The sequence below is a fragment of the Juglans regia genome, chromosome 2, assembly GCF_001411555.2.
Source record: "Juglans regia cultivar Chandler chromosome 2, Walnut 2.0, whole genome shotgun sequence".
Taxonomy (NCBI): domain Eukaryota; kingdom Viridiplantae; phylum Streptophyta; class Magnoliopsida; order Fagales; family Juglandaceae; genus Juglans; species Juglans regia.
The window spans coordinates 16,020,649-16,037,691 of record NC_049902.1 but is presented as its reverse complement, the minus strand read 5'-3'; positions in this window follow the sequence as shown (position 1 = coordinate 16,037,691).

The following is a 17,043-nucleotide window of genomic DNA, read 5'->3' as shown; positions in this document are numbered from 1 at the left end:
ACCAACCTCTATAATTTTGCAGTTAGCTGATAAGTCCATCAAAATGCCTAGGGGAGTTGTAGAAGATGTATTAGTACAAGTAGATAGATTTTATTATCCTGTAGACTTTGTGGTACTGGATATGAAATTAACTGCTCCAACTAATGTCTCTTCTGCACCAGTGATCTTAGAAAGACCCTTTTTAGCAACCTCTAATGCTATCATAAATTGTAGGAGTGGGGTTTTAAAACTGAGTTTTGGCAACATGACTTTAGAGCTGAACTTTTTCAATTTATGCAGGCAGTCTCAAGAAGTGGAAGAAATGCAGGAAGTCAACTCTCTGGAAGCAATTCCCTTTGAAGATCTTTTCTTTAATATTGATTCTGTGGAAAATTTTCTGTCAACTGATGCTAATGATGTCTTTACTGTCCTTGTTGTAGGAAGCCCAAGTGACACCCAATGGAGGCAGAAAATTGAGCCTTTACCCCTCATTCCAAAATCTGTTGGGTCCCCAAGTGAGGATAGCCCAACACTGGAACTAAAAGCCCTTCCAGTGGAACTGAAATATGCTTATCTGGGTCTTGAGGAATCTTTTCCAGTGGTAATCTCATCTCAGCTCACTGCTGAGCAGGAAGGTAAGTTGCTTGAGGTACTTGTGCAGCACAAGTCTGCTATTGGGTGGACCATTGCTAATATGAGAGGTATAAATCCCTTTACTTGCACCCATAGAATTTATTTAGAGGAGGGAGCTAAACCTTCTAGGGAGGTGTAAAGAAGATTGAATCGTACATGAAAAGAAGTGGTTAAGAATGAGGTCTTGAAACTGTTAGATATAGGTATTATTTACCCTATAGCAGATAGTCAATGGGTAAGTCCCATTCAAGTGGTACCCAAAAAATCTGGTGTCACAGTGGTCAAAAATGAAAATGGGGAGTTAATACCTACTAGAATGACAATTGGATGGAGAATGTGCATAGACTATAGGAACTTGAATGCAGCTTCTAGGAAAGACCACTTTCCTCTACCTTTTCATGACCAAATCTTAGAAAAGGTGGTTGGGCATGAATTTTACCGCTTTTTAGATAGTTATTCTGGGTATTATCAAATCGAAATTGCCTGGGACCAAGAAAAGACCATGTTTACCTGCCCTTTTGGGACTTTTGCTTTTAAAAGAATGCCCTTTGGCCTATGCAATGCCCCTGCCACTTTTCAGAGATGTATGTTAGGCATTTTCAGTGACTTCATTGTTTTGGCCAAGTGTGAGGAAAAGCAGTTACTGCTTAACTGGGAAAAGTGCCATTTTATAGTGCAACAAGGAATAGTCCTTGGGCACATTGTGTCTGAAAGGGGTATTGAGGTTGACAAATCTAAGGTGGAATTGTGTAACACCCCGTTCTCGAAAAGACATTTTAGAATTTTCGAGGAGCCAGTGTGCTACTACTAAACTTAAATATAAAAGCTTTTCCTTTTTAACAACGTGCCAGATACGAAAGAATTCCATAAAATAATAAACTTCAATAAATACTGAAAATCCAAAATAAAGTCTGCGAAAGCATTTTTTAAAAATACAGAAGTCTTATGTGCTTATCAAAATAATTTATTTAAACTTTAAACCATAGAAATAGTCATAGCAAAATCTGTCTAGGCCTCAGCCTTGCCTCCCGGAGTCAAGTCCTGTCCTGCAGTCTCATCTTCATAAATGTCATCACCTGGGGGTTTTAAAAACATGAAAACAAACTAAAATGAGTCGAATACTCAATAAGCAACACATCATACAGTAAACATAATAAACATAAGGTTTCTTGAAAAGCATGCATATTCATAAATACATTCATAAATAACATGAGCATGAACATTAACTTATCTTTCACTTATCATAGGCCGTTACCCACTGTTGACCCCCGTGAGTTAGGGTTAGCGAATCTAAATAGATTCCGATTCTGCTCGTGGCCGCGGGTTGTGGAATCCATACATAAGGAAGACAATACTGGATACACTACTAGCATGCACGACCTGTCAATGCAATATGCCCATAATATAGGTACCGTTTTCATATCATAACATAGGCCGTTACATATTTTATCAAATCATACTTGCATACTTGTCATTTCATAGATTTCAAACGAAATCACATACGTACTTGTCATATCATATCATAGATTTCAAATGAAATCACATTATTTCATAAATGTCGTGATACATGTTTCATCACATAAAATCATGATTTTTCATAAAATACTTTAATGCATAAATCTTTATATAAAACCATGCATTTCATAAATAATTTTATGAAATGACTCTCACATAAAATCATGCATTTCGTAAATAATTTCATGAAATCACTCTCACATAAAATCATGCAGTTCATAAATAATTCTATGAAATAACTCACAAAAAAATCATACATTTTATAAATAATTTTATGAATAATCTCACATACAATCATGTATGATTTCCCATAATTATTTTAATGCATAAATTATCACCTAAGATCATCAATATTCATAAACTTTCATATACAATCATGGATTTTCATAAATATATCATGATTGATTATGTAAAGAGAAGCTTCCAAAGAAGGGCATGCATGCAAAATGTTTTTACAAAAGACATGTCATTTACTGTACATACGTGTAAGGATATAATCATGCTACTTACCTTACAATGCTAATCCACTATTTCCGGCACGTAATCGGTCGCCTATAAAAATAAATATGTATTTTGCATAAATTTCTAATTAAACAAGTGATTTTGTTGAAAATCTAAACTATTAAAAAATATCCTATATTTTCTAAACCTAAAATCTTCCTAACACTGAATTATTCTAAACCGTTAATCTTTGGAACAAAAAGACCTAAATCCAGTAATTAAGAGCCTACGGAAAAAAATAAAATTAAAGCTCAAAATAAAATATAAGTTCAATACGTTGCTATTTGGTTTAAAACTAAGGGACAAATATGTAATTAAACATAAAAGAATCTACCCTTCTGTAATTGAAGCCGACAGAAACGTAACTCATTCCAACTTGAACGCACAGGTATTTCCTCAGGGAAAAAAAAAATAAGCCGTGCGATATCCTTACCAAGAGAGGAAGCACGCGATGAAGCGGGGGCTGAGGAGAGGGTGGCGAGTGCGGCGGCAAAGATCTGAGAGAGAGAGAGGAGATGAAAAGTGAGAGAGAGAGTTATGAGAGAGGGAGAGTTTACGGGATGAACGAGAGGGAGAACACGGCTTGAACTTACATAGCAAGGGTGGCGGCTTGCTGTGGCGTCATAGGGCAGTGGAGGCTAGATCTCCGGCGTCGTCTGCTACTGCCAACGGTGGCGTCGCGGCCCAAAAGTGGCAAAACGTGGTTCTCGGTTTGAGTGGGGGTGCTTTGTTTCGAGGGCCAAAAACAGGGGAGGATGGCAGCGGCTTGATGGCTTTTCCGAGGGCAGGCCGTGCCGTGATTTTGCTATCTGGGCAACGAGGTGATCAGAGGGAGGAGCTGCGTCGTGGTTTGCTTGGCTTTGGCAAGGTGGTGCAGTGGGTTCCCGGTGGCATGCAGTGGTTCGGTGTGTGGAGGAAAAACGTGAACCAACTCGGCAATGAAGTTATTTTCTGGGATTTAAGGTGGGAGTCACGGAGAAGGTCTTGGGTGGTTTGCTAGACGAACTTGGGGGAGGTGGTAGAGCTTGTCTTCCCGGACGTGTGTTGCGGTTTTGAGGGGAGGAGGTTTGTGGAAAGTGCTCTGTGTGCGTGAGTGTATATAGACGTGGGTGGTAGTGGCTATCCCTTTCATGCAGAGGAGAGCTTAACCTATTTATAAACCTAGCCAGTTGAGAGCCAAGAGGAAAACCCTAGGATGAGAAACGTGGATGTGGAGGAACCGGATGAAGCCGTGCATGCATTTTTGGTGAGTAAGACATGTATATGTATATATGTTTGATAACCTAAAAGAAAACCCTAGATAAAAAAATAAAGAGACGTGCATGTGCATGTGCATGTGGGTGGCTTGTTTGAAATTCAAAGAAGAAAAAAAAAATTCGGTAGAAAGGAGTTGTATTATGAAGAGGATTCAAGGGCTTGGATGGAAAATAATAATAATAATAATAATAATAATAATAATAATAATAATAATAATAATAATACTGATGGAGCCTTAATAAAATTATTCAAATTTTATTCCTAAGAAAAAAAATAGGGACAGGTCGTTACAATGATTGCAAATTTACCTATACCTAGAAGTGTGAAAGACATCAGATCATTTTTAGGCCATGCTGGTTTCTATAGGAGATTCATTAAGAATTTTAGTTTAATCTCAAAACCTCTATGCAAGTTGTTGATGCATGATGTCAGTTTCACTTGGACTAAAGAATTTCAAATTGCTTTTACCCAATTAAAAGCTAACCTCATTACTGCCCCCATAATCCAACCCCCTAATTGGACATTACCATTTGAAATAATGTGTGATGCTAGTGATTTTGCTGTTGGGGCCACATTAGGCTAGAGAAAGAATAAACTGCCTCATGTTGTATATTATGCTAGCAAAACTTTAAATGATGCTCAGAAAACTTATTTCACTACATAAAAGGAATTGCTAGTCGTAGTATTTGCATTAGAAAAGTTTAGGGCCTATTTGCTTGGTTCTCTTGTCATAATCTTTACTGACCATGCTGCACTGAAATTTCTGTTAACTAAGAAAGATGCAAAACCTAGGCTCATCAGGTGGATCCTTTTGTTGCAAGAATTTAACATCACAATAAAGGATAAGAAAGGAGTGAAAAATGTTGTAGTAGATCATTTATCTCGACTTACATTGAACTCAACCATTCAAAATCACCCAATTTCTGACTCTTTTCCTGATGAGAATTTGTTTTCAATCAATGTATTACCTTGGTATGCTGATTTGGTAAATTTTCTAGTGACAAGACAAACTCCAGCCCATTGGACAACACAAGATATTAGAAGAATGAAAGCTGAGGCTAAGTTTTTTTATGATGAGCCTTACTTGTTTAAATATTGTTCTGACCAAATGATTAGGAAATGTGTTCCTAATAATGCGTTCTCTACCATACTCACTTTTTGTCATTCTGAAGCCTGCGGTGGGCACTTTTCTTCCCACAAAACTGTAGCTAAAATTTTACAAAGTGGGTTTTATTGGCCAACAATGTTCAAAGACACTTACAGTTTTTGCAAATCCTGTGAACCTTGTCAAAAATTAGGGGGAATTACCAAAAGAAATATGATGCCAATGCAACCAATTCTAGTTTTAGAAATCTTTGAATGTTGGGGCATAGATTTTTAGGGGCCATTTCCCTCTTCTTTTGGTTACCTCTACATGTTGCTTGCTGTTGACTATGTGTCAAAATGGGTTGAAGACATACCATCCAAAAATTGTGACCATCGCATTGTTTTAAAATTTCTCTAAGAAAATATTTTTGCACAGTTTGATATGCCTAAAGCCATAATCAATGATAATGGAACACACTTTTGTAACAAACCTTTTGCTCTTTTAATGAAAAAAAGTATGGGATCCATCACAAAGTGTCCACGCCTTACCACCCACAAACCAATGACCAAGCTGAATTAGTCAATAGGGAAATAAAACATATTCTTGAGAAACTTGTTAACCCTAATAAAAAGGACTGGTCTGTGAGGCTACCTAATGCACTTTGGGCATATAGGATTGCTTACAAAACAATTATGGGAATGTCACCATATAGATTAGTCTATGGTAAAGCATGCCACTTGCCTGTAGAGTTAGAGCACAAAGCATACTGGGCCATTAAGAAGTTTGACTTTGATGCTGACCAAGTCTGTTCATCTAGGAAACTGCAGATTGCTGAACTAGACGGACTTCAAAGGGATGCCTAAGACAATGCTAAATTGTCCAAGGAGAGTATGAAGCATTTTCTTGACAAACACATCCAAAGGAAGTCCTTTCTCCCAGATCAGCAAGTATTGCTATAAAACTCCAGACTACATCTCTTCCCTGGAAAGTTGAGATCTCATTGGAGTGGTCCATATGTGGTAAAAGCTGTTTTTTTTCATGGAGCTGTGGAACTTCTTAACCCTCAGAATGGCAACACTTTGAAAGTTAACGGCAAAGACTCAAACCATTTTTCTCAAACTTTTCACCTGAAGAGACCACCTTGAATCTCATTGACCCCATTTCTTTTTAAATACTTGCCCGAACTCATTAATAAGGTTCTCCCTTTTGGGTGTACTACTTTTCTATGCTTATTTCCCTTTGCACATTCCACAATCAGGTACTTTTCTGGGCTCATTCTTAGTTTCTTTTATTCTTTTTCTATTTTGCACCATTGAGGACAATGCTTGCACTTAGTTGGGGGGGGGGGGTGGAGTAGGATTCAATTTCAGTCTTAAGGGATAATTCATCTTAATATTTCACACCACAATGAACCACCAGAGGCATTGTCAATGATTGGTTTGAAAATAGCAGCAATAGCTCCCTTTTATACTTTCTTGGGAAGCATGATCAGACTTGATCAATTGAAAGCTTGTAGAAGTTTGGGTCAAGAAAGGGGTTTATTTATGTTAAGATGTCTCTTAAACCAAGAATTTGTATCATGTAAGGGATTTCTGCTGAGTGTTGACACCACTTACACCTAGACAACTTGTGAGACGCCCCCAAATTCAGCTTGGGGATCGGACGAACATTTGAAGCGTCGAGACATGCAACACAAGGTTACCTGCTCCCGTTCATGACATATAAGATGCAATATTCCTAACATGCATCTAGCATTATGCAATATTCGCAGCGGATAATTTTTTTTTCTTTTAGCAATACTATGCACCAAACCGAAATATCCCAAATACTTAAAACATACTTCATACATAATGATGTACTAAACAACTGAGATCACTACACTAGTCCAAAATGGTTGTGATCAAAAGAGTGTTGGAGATTGAACACCACATATACAAGTAGTAATGAGGTAACTACTGTACTACCATCTACGTCACACCATTGTTTAGTCGATCATTTCCAGTTGGTCGATTCTCGATTCTCCTTCAGATCCTGTAACAAAATCTACCATTCGGGGGGAATGGTAGTTGGGACTACTACAGTGAGATTTGATTACAAATCTCAGCAAGTTAACAGGAAACTTCCACACAGGTTAATGATGCATGCATGGCAGTAAAAGCATGAATGCATAATCAAATCATAAGTAAAAGCATGCATGCAAGGCAGGAGATCACTACACTGGTCCAAAATGGTTGTGATCAAAAGAGTGTTGGAGATTGAACACCACAAATACAAGTAGTAATGAGGTAACTACTGTACTACCATCTACGTCACACCATTGTTTAGTCGATCATTTCCAGTTGGTCGATTCTCGATTCTCCTTCAGATCCTGTAACAAAATCTACCATTCGGGGGGAATGGTAGTTGGGACTACCACAGTGAGATTTGATTACAAATCTCGGCAAGTTAACAGGAAACTTCCACACAGGTTAATGATGCATGCATGGCAGTAAAAGCATGAATGCATAATCAAATCATAAGTAATCATAGCATAACTTGACATACAACATAACATAACTGGCATAACTTAAACTGAAACTAAAGCTTAGCGTGAACGTGAACGTGAAATATAACATGGACTTGAAACATAGCATGAACGTGAACTTGAAACATAACATGGATTTGAAACATAACATGAACCTGAGCATGACATAACATAAATATGAACTTGGATCATAACGTAAACGTGAACATAACATAACATGAACTTGAAACATATTCTTGTCTCATGGGATTACCATGATTACGTGAACGTAAACTTAAACATAACATAACGAGAAACATGACTTGAACTTGGAATCTTATTCAATATACTTAATCATTAATGTGACCATATGGGTGCTACACAGGTCACCTTGAGCTGTGTGTCCCTGCCGATTACCGCATCACATTACTGGTTTCTATACCAGCTGTGAGTGCGTTAATACGTACTCCACAGTTGTTGTGGCCCCACGTATTCTACGTGTAACAATTGCTGTGTCTCACGTAGTGTATGCTCCACAGTTGTTGTGGCCCCATGACTTATCTGTTTGTGCCACACTTGCTGTGGACACATGTAACATAATGTGTGGCACCATCGGCGTTAATGCCTGGCGCGCACCGGTGACCAGCTAATTAGGCCTCATTCGCAACCTGTTGACCGTACTTCGTCAACCCAGGGAATTTCACACCTATTTAGACACTCCAGCGTGAACAAAGGAGTTCCACTAGGATATTACCCCATCCTAGCGCTTAGGGTCGTGATTGACATGAATGACTTAACTGGCAGACATGACATTTCGCAACGTGACGTAACATGAACGTGACATAAAAGACAGAAATCTTAATGTAGCGTAACGTGAAATGAACGTAAGATGACAAACATGACATACTTTGAAACATAAATGTAACAAACAACATTTCATAACATGACATACATGTAACAGGCAACATTTCATAACATGGCATACCATGTAACAGACAACATTTCTTAACATGACGTAACATGTGACAGTGAATATTACGTGACATGAAATACATGTAACATATGGCATACTTAACTTAACATGACATACTTGCAATGTATAGCAATACGTGACAGAATATCTTGTGTAACAGATGAATAATTCATGACAAAATAAATTCTGTATAATAGATAAATATGTAATGACTTGGCATGGCACATATGATAACATGCATATATATAATTTAGTTCCCATACTTATCACTCATACACATTAAATTGATAGTAAGTTAAAAGCTAACTTACCTCGATCTTCGCGCTTCGAGACAAAATTCAAATGCGATCACGAGAAACTGAAAGTAGTGATTTCTAAAAATTAGAATTTAATCACTAACAATTAGGAATATGGAGAAATATCAACTTCGAGTAAAATTACCATTTTACCCACTACATGTGGAAAATTGACCATTTTACCCCTAACTTAAGGATTTTGCATCCTAACTCCAAAAATCACCAAAATTTACATACCTTATGTAAATTTTGTCCTAAGCTCAAATATCGATTCAGAAAAATTTAAAACTAAACACAACCATCAAAACTCTATATGGCCGAAACTTACAAAGGCTATTTCCTTTGCTTTTTGTTGTAATTCTTTCAAATCTCAAAACTCATGATTAAACCAAAATTTTTCTTCTACTACACTCATAACATATTCCTAAGAATAATCATGTTTTGAATCATGAACAAAAGTCATCAAAATCACTAAAACCTTACTTGAACTTTTTGATTTGTCTTCTAAGTTCAAAACAGAATTTTGTTTCTAACTTGTTTTGATCAACCTCTTGATCCATGACTTATAAAGAAGTGATCTTCAAATCAAAACATCACATGGTTCAAAAAGGTGTCCTAAAACAGATCCAAGCTTCAAACTCAAGATCACATGGTTAAACATCACCCAAAACATAAATTTAGTCAAGAACATAATCACTTTGGCCTAACCAAATATCTGAATGCATAAAATTTCATAGGTTCGAAACTATCATCAAATATCTTCAAAATAACATTCTAACATGTATATAAGATGCTTAGGATCTTCCAATAAAAATATCAAAGCCATTGGAATAAGATTAAACCATAAAAGATTTAAATTTTCTCAAAACAGAAACTGTTTTTCCTCTTCCAGTTTCTAAGTTTCTAGACCTAAGAAAATATTTCACCAAAACTTTTAATCATGCAACAAATCCTCAACCAATAATCATATACACATGTTAATAGTACTCCATAAAAATTTCGGACCAAGATCTATTCATTAGCTTGGTCAAAAACTCCAAAATATAACACACTCTCCAGTTTATCTCCCAGAATGACCTTTCTGGGGTCTAAACAACTTTTGACCGACCAAATGATCTCCAAATGGAACGAATAAGGTATCCATGTAAACTAGACTCCAATATAAAGAACTTTCATGAAGGAAAATTTGCGAGAAAGCACTTACAAAAACTTCAAAACAGGCGTTCAAAACAGGTACGAAAAACTGTCCGAGAGTGTCTTTTGTGTTCTATGAAGGAAAAGTGTAAAGGAGAGCTGCTTTTCGTGGGAAGTGGACTGGAGAGCTTCTTACACAAGCTATGTAAAGTGATAGCACTGAAGGAATGGTTGAGTGTTGGCCTTTTCTACTCATAAAAATCAGACCAAGATATTTTCTCAAGGTGGAGTGTGAGAGTGAAAGAGTGAGGTGGCCCTTTAGCTTTGTCTTTCAAGAACCTTCTAGGCCCTTCTTGTACAGATCTGGCCAGCCAAGTGGGGGTAAAAAACTTAGCCATGAAGCAATGCTAATGGTGACCAATTTCGTGGGCCTTAATGGGCCTAAACCGAATGGGCCTAAATTTTGGGGTTTAAAGAGGGTTTGGGTTGCTATCAAGCCCAAATCCAATATCACTTGGCCCAATCAATTTTTCAAGGTTAACAAGGTTGGATAATGATGTTCTAACACAAATTTGAAGGATTAATAGCATGTGGAAGTGATTTAATCAAGTGATTAAACACAATGCTAGAAATCGGATTAGAAAGGATTTAGAGGCCAACTTTAGGGTTTTGGGGAAACCGTTTAGGGTTTTGATTTCAACCATGCTTTTGGGCTTTCAATTGGACTCCCACCATTTAGGGTTTCACTAGGATTGAAGCCCTCTTTGATCTGGCACAATTTGGTTGAGCAGATGAAACAAAGTTATGCTTAAGTGACATGATTTCACATCTTGGTTCCTTCAAATCCATCAAACGCTCCTCATGGCGCCAAGTGTCTAATATTATTCACTAAGTGTGGCTAAGATCTTGCCAAGTGTCCAAATAAAACTTCTCTAATCTAATTTGGACATTCCACACTGTGATTTCGAAACACTACAATTGGTGCGCTTACCGAGGTTACTATTCACTCCAAAAAAGTGAATCATAAACTTAGCACTAAAAATTCCTAAATATTCATTTTAACCTACAGTGAAAATATTTTACCGAAATTCAACCTCGAACTGTCCCCTAAAAATAATTTTACAATTTTCAACAGACGTTTCGTCTGGAATTATGAAAATAGGCTATTGCGCCATAAAATCCTAAATAATCCACTGAGTCTAATGGCGTAGACCATAATGCGTTCTGACACTTCTAACCACCTCAAATAAATAAAACTCATATTTCTAGCACCATAGTGAGTGATAACACTGACTATGTTGACAGACTAAAACCTATGCAATTGGTCGATTCGTAAAAACTTATAGGGTTTTTACGAGATTCCTAAAGTCATTAGAAATTCCACCAATGAATTTCTACCGGGCTGTTACAACTTGGAATGACACTTTATGGTTATTAAACTAATCAAACTAAGCAGTTGTTTAAGGTCTCTAATGAACCATATCTTATTGGCTTAGGAAGAGTGCTAGTAAATCATTTATACTTGAGAAAATGGACAAGCTAGGGATCTGTTATTAAAAAAAAAAAAAAACCAAAAGACCAATTTAGTGTAATAGAAAAGGCTGCATCTTTTATAGTGTAGTAGGGTGAAAGACACTATTACAATGGTTTTGAATTAGAGAGAAACCTTAGGGCTCCACTTAAACAACTGCTATGGATGAGACAATTAATGACTTTCGTTGGTCAACCTTGAAATCTACACTTATTGTTATAACATAGTACTCAACAATACTCACCTTTGTTTGGATGCATACTTTGGTTATTAGACAGTTCAGTGCATAAACTCCTTGGTTTAAATTTTTTGATGAATGCTTGCATGCTTTTGAAACATTGAAAAAGAAATTAATTTCTGCACCTATCATTGGATCACCAGATTGGAATTTACCTTTTGAATTAATGTGTGATGCTAGCGATTATGCTATAGGGGCTGTTTTGGGGCAGAGAAAAGATAAAAATTTTCATGTTATTTATTATGCAAGTCGGACGTTAACAAGAGCTCAACTTAATTATGCTACTACTGAAAATTGTTAGCAGTTGCGTTTGCCTTTGACAAATTTCATTCTTATTTGATAGGTTCGAAGGTGATCATCTAAACCGATCACTCAGCTCTTAAATACTTGATGTCGAAGAGGGATGCCAAACCAAGACTATTAAGATGGATTTGTCTTTTCTATAAGAGTTTGATTTGGAAATAAGAGATAATAAAGGTACCGTGAATGTGGTGGCCGACCACTTATATCGCCTTAAGCTTAAAGAGGCGGCTAGTGAGGAGAATTTCCCAATTCATGAGACCTTCCCGAACGAGCAATTAATGGCTATACAAGTTGTTCCATGGTATGCCGACATGGTAAATTTTTTGGTGTCTAGAATTCTACTGGCCGAGATGACATATCAACAAAAGAAGAAGTTCTTCTCTGACTTGAAATATTATTTTTGGGAGGAAAATTTTCTATAACGGCACTGCATGGACTAGATAATCAAGTGATGTGTGCCCGACGAAGAGATGAAGAACATACTCAGACATTGCCATTCATTGGAAGCAGGTGGCCACTTTGGTGGAGCAAAAACAACAGCAAAAGTTTTTCAATGCGGCTTTTATTGGCTGACTATTTTCAAAAAATATTTTAACTTTGTTCATTTATGTGATCATTGTCAAAGGGTTGACAACATTTCTAGGAAACATGAGATACCTTTAAACAATATTTTAGTGATTGAATTGTTTGATGTTTGGGGTATAGATTTCATGGGTCCTTTTCCATCCTCCTATTATAACAAATTTATTTTAGTTATTGTAGATTATGTCTCCAAATGGGTGGAAGTTGTTGCCTTGCCAACCAATGATGCGAGAGTCGTAGTGAATTTCCTGCAAAATAATATTTTTTCCCGATTTGGCACGCCGATGGCCACAAGCAGTGATGGCGTTACCCATTAGTGACGACACCATACCAATATTGGTTGCTTTAAACAATGCATGTTATTTTTATGTGATTTTTATCTCTATTTTATTTATGAAAAGTGTCATTTTCCCTTCAATACTATTGATTTTATTTTATTTTTAAATAATTTTATTTATTTTCTTGGATTTGAAGGAATGAGTAGATTTAGTGCAAAATAAGAGCATTTTGGTACAAAAAAGAGACTACAGATCTAGACTGATGAGAGGCAGCGAGATCTAAAAAGTGCCAATGAGATTTGGGTGATGAGTCTTGTCTTGTGGGCAGTAAAGAGATTTCTCTCGCCCAAAGGTGAAAAGACATACCTCTTGATAGGCGAGGAGACTTGCGACCAGAAGGTACGAAGATTTGGTGACAAGGCTCTAGGTGGTTAGATTGGGTGACTAGTCTAAACAAACAACTTAAAAGACCAATCTAAACGACATCGTAGGCAACAACTATAAAACGCGAGAGGAGTCTTTCATCCTAGCATTCATTTTTTACCTCCATGCCAGTTATATTCAATGCACACGGCATGTAGCCAGTGGAACACTTCCGAGTTCTGCAATCAATCTATTGGTGACCAAATTCTCCCGCACTCCACAATTCAAGCTGCATATCACTGAATCTTTCATTTTAGATAATTTTGATAATTTTGGGATAATTTCCTTTTATATTAACATCTATCGTTAGAAACTATTTTCCAGATTTTTAGGCTAGATTGTAGCTATTTTTATTTTATTTCCGGATTTGAGTTTTGGCATCTATTTAATCCCATCTTGTGGGATTAATAGAGAGTTTTGGTTCTTAATCTTAGTTTTAGTTTTAGTCCTGGTTTGAGTTAGGGAGTTCTGAATCGGAGTCAAGAGTTTTTATGGTTTAGAGTCTGAGTCTGAGTTTAGAGTTTCAAAATTTATTCTTTAAGTGTTCTTTCGAGAAGGCGGAACTGAAGGGCAGAGGCAAGAGCTGCATGCTTCATCAACCGACTTCAACGAAGAACATCAGTTTTATTCTTTTTCTTTTCAATTCCATTATGAACTAATTCTATTTTCTAGGGATTTGATGTAGCCTAGCATTGAACATAGTTTATATTCCAAGTTATTTTATTTTCAATATTTTCATAATTAGTGTTTATTCCTTTACAATTTTCTAGCTAACTATTGTTCGATCTTTTGGATTGTAATGAGACCAAGACGTGATTTGTGATTAAATCTCTTGAATTAAACACCATTAGTTGAGTGAAAGCAGATATGCTTTACCATGACTAGTGTGATTTTCAAGAAAAATCCAAAGAACTTAATGAGTCTCCAATTAGTTAAATTCACAGAGATATGGAGTTATTAGTTAGAGATATCATATTGTGATTATATCACATTATCTCGTGTCATTTCATATCATATCATAACATGTCATGGCATAATGTAACATATCATAGAATATCCTATCGTATGATAACATGGAGTTAAAATGCCTTATTCATTTCATAATTCACATGGTTGGATACCTAACGGCTCCCTTAAGCACCGTGTGTTCCCCGCTAGCTACCGCATCAACCAACGATCCACCTGATCGAGGTGACTACGTCATAATATAAACATATTGTTTACGACAGTTCTCTTATTTCACCTTCACCATATGGAACCCACTAGCTTTAGGTGCAACCTCACTCCAGGAACCTTTCTATAAGGAACCATTAGAGTCACATCGACTGTACTTCATTGACCCAAGGGTCTCGACTCGACTTTAAACACTCCAGAGTGGACAGGGAGTTCCACTAGGGCATTTCCCCATACTAGTATTGGGGGTTGTGATAAAATGTACTTTGACCATTCTTTTTGAAAAGATAGACCAAGATGCATGAGACATGGACACAAGATGCTACACTTTATCATACTCATGCAACATGTAAAAATCAAAACAAATAGCCCAATCAGCAATATGCATCTCTCGATATGGCTTGAAAATATTATAACATGCAATCATATGATGAATACAAGTAAGCATAGTCGAATCAGACTTGCCAAAATAGATTTCTATACCCTTAATATAGCCTTGGCAGATTCATACAAGTCCTCCAAATATGGATTTTAATCATCACAACACATATACTCATATTTCTACACATTCATATATCAAAACAAGCATATTCATGTCAAAACTGAAACCTCAACAAGGCATATTCGAAATATACTTCAACAAACCATCATGAAAACATGGCATCTCATCCTTTTATCAAAACCAAGCATACATATAGCAAGATAACAAGATTCAAGCAATGATAAACAAACAAGAGTTCACGAAATATATACAAGTGTTATCAAGAGTAAGTTGAAAGTTTACTTACAAAAAATCCAACATATGAAATAGAAAAATCTGAAAAACATATTAAGACATATTAGAAGATGACTAGAGAAACCCTAATCTCAAAATAAGGGTGAATGTGAGTGTCTAAGGTTTCCGAAAACGCTTTCTCATGGAAAACCCTAGAATTTGAAACCCTCAAAGGACAACACTCTAGCCTTTCTTTCAAGTGGTGGTTGTGGCCTTCATGTACCCTAGACCTCATGTTCATGTGCTTAAAACAAGAACATTTCGGGTTCCTTCTTCCCTTGAAGAAAAACTGTGACATACCAGTTTTGGTTTTAGGGTATATTAGTAATTTTTCCTAGTAAACTTTTATTTTAGAATTTATATTTTTATGAGTATAGTTTTATCAGAGTTTATATTTAATTTATCTTTATATTTTCTATTATAGTTGCTATTTAAGATTTGTTAGAGTTTTGTTTTAATAAGGATTTCTAAAGTGTATCAGATTACGTTCACTATGATTTTGTTTTGAAATTTAAAGTTTAATTTTTCTTCTAGTCACCGAACCTCATCACATTGTTAGCCTCTGTTGAAAACTTCAAACCACCAAACCCGTATACTTCTCAGTGATTTTTGCTAGCATCCTAGTGGAAAATCCTACTCTGTTGCCGAGTATCTTCTATACATGCACGTCTCCACTCTCTTGCACGTGCACGTCTATGCTCTTCTAGGGTTTCTCTAATTCTCTATCATCTACCATTATAAAACATGCTTACCCGTACATGAGAAGACAAACCTGTGAGCTGCGAAGAACCCCTGTTGCCGAACCAGTGCCATCGCCCTTCTCCTCGGTAGCCACCTCAGTAGGCGCCGAACCTCTCTTCGTCGACTCAGAAGCCGCCGACCCTCAACCCCCGTCGAGCCACTCTTTTCTCCGGTAAGGCCTCAGCCGCCACATCTCTCTTTCTTTTCTCTTTTGGTTTCGGTCTAGTAGTTCCTCTCTCTAAACTCTCTCTCTCTTTCTCTCACTCGGTGCCGCACCACCATAGGAACCCCCAGTCGCGCCGCCGACCACTCCCAGCCACCAGAATCGCCGTCGAGTTAGCCCCTCTCCCTCAGTGAGCTCCTCCATCGCAGACTCTTTCTCTCTCAACTCTCTGTTTTCATTTTCATGTTAGACATGTTTTCAGATTCTTGAAGGAATTTGTGGGTCTTTTGGGCCATTGGGCCCTAAGCCCTTGTGCGTACGAGCCTGTTCTGTTGTTTGGGCTCTTGCAGTATTATATTTATGGGCCAGAGTTTTTAACCTTTTTACAGATTATAATGAAGTTTAATTGAACTTATATTTTAAGTTAGACTTGATCTTATTTTATTTCAATAATTGTTTTAGTGTTTTATATTGAGTTTAATATTACTAGTTGAGTTTATTAAATAAATATATTTAGTTAAAGGTTCTTTTTAATAAAAATGTCTAAAGAATTGGAAATATGTTTTAAAGTATAATTTTAAGTCTAATATTTGAGTTAGTATTTCCTTTGTCAATTTAGTAAGATTTTAATAAAATTTATTAAGTTTCTTCTAAGATTTAATAATTACGTTAAGAAATGAAACTTGGTTTAAGAATTTAAGTTTTGTGAATTATTTTAAAATAGCTCGAGTATTTCTACTAAATTATAAATTAGTAATTTAAGTACTATGAATTATCGATTTTAGTGTTAAACAAATATTTGTTTGACTATCTTTTAGAATTCCAAATTTAGCTAAATAAGATATTAGTATTTATTTATGTATTTCCAAACAATTTAGTGATAGTTATTTATTGAATATAGGTCTCAAGTTACGAAGTATTATTCAAGAAGAAACGCATCGAGGTAAGTAAATTTGAT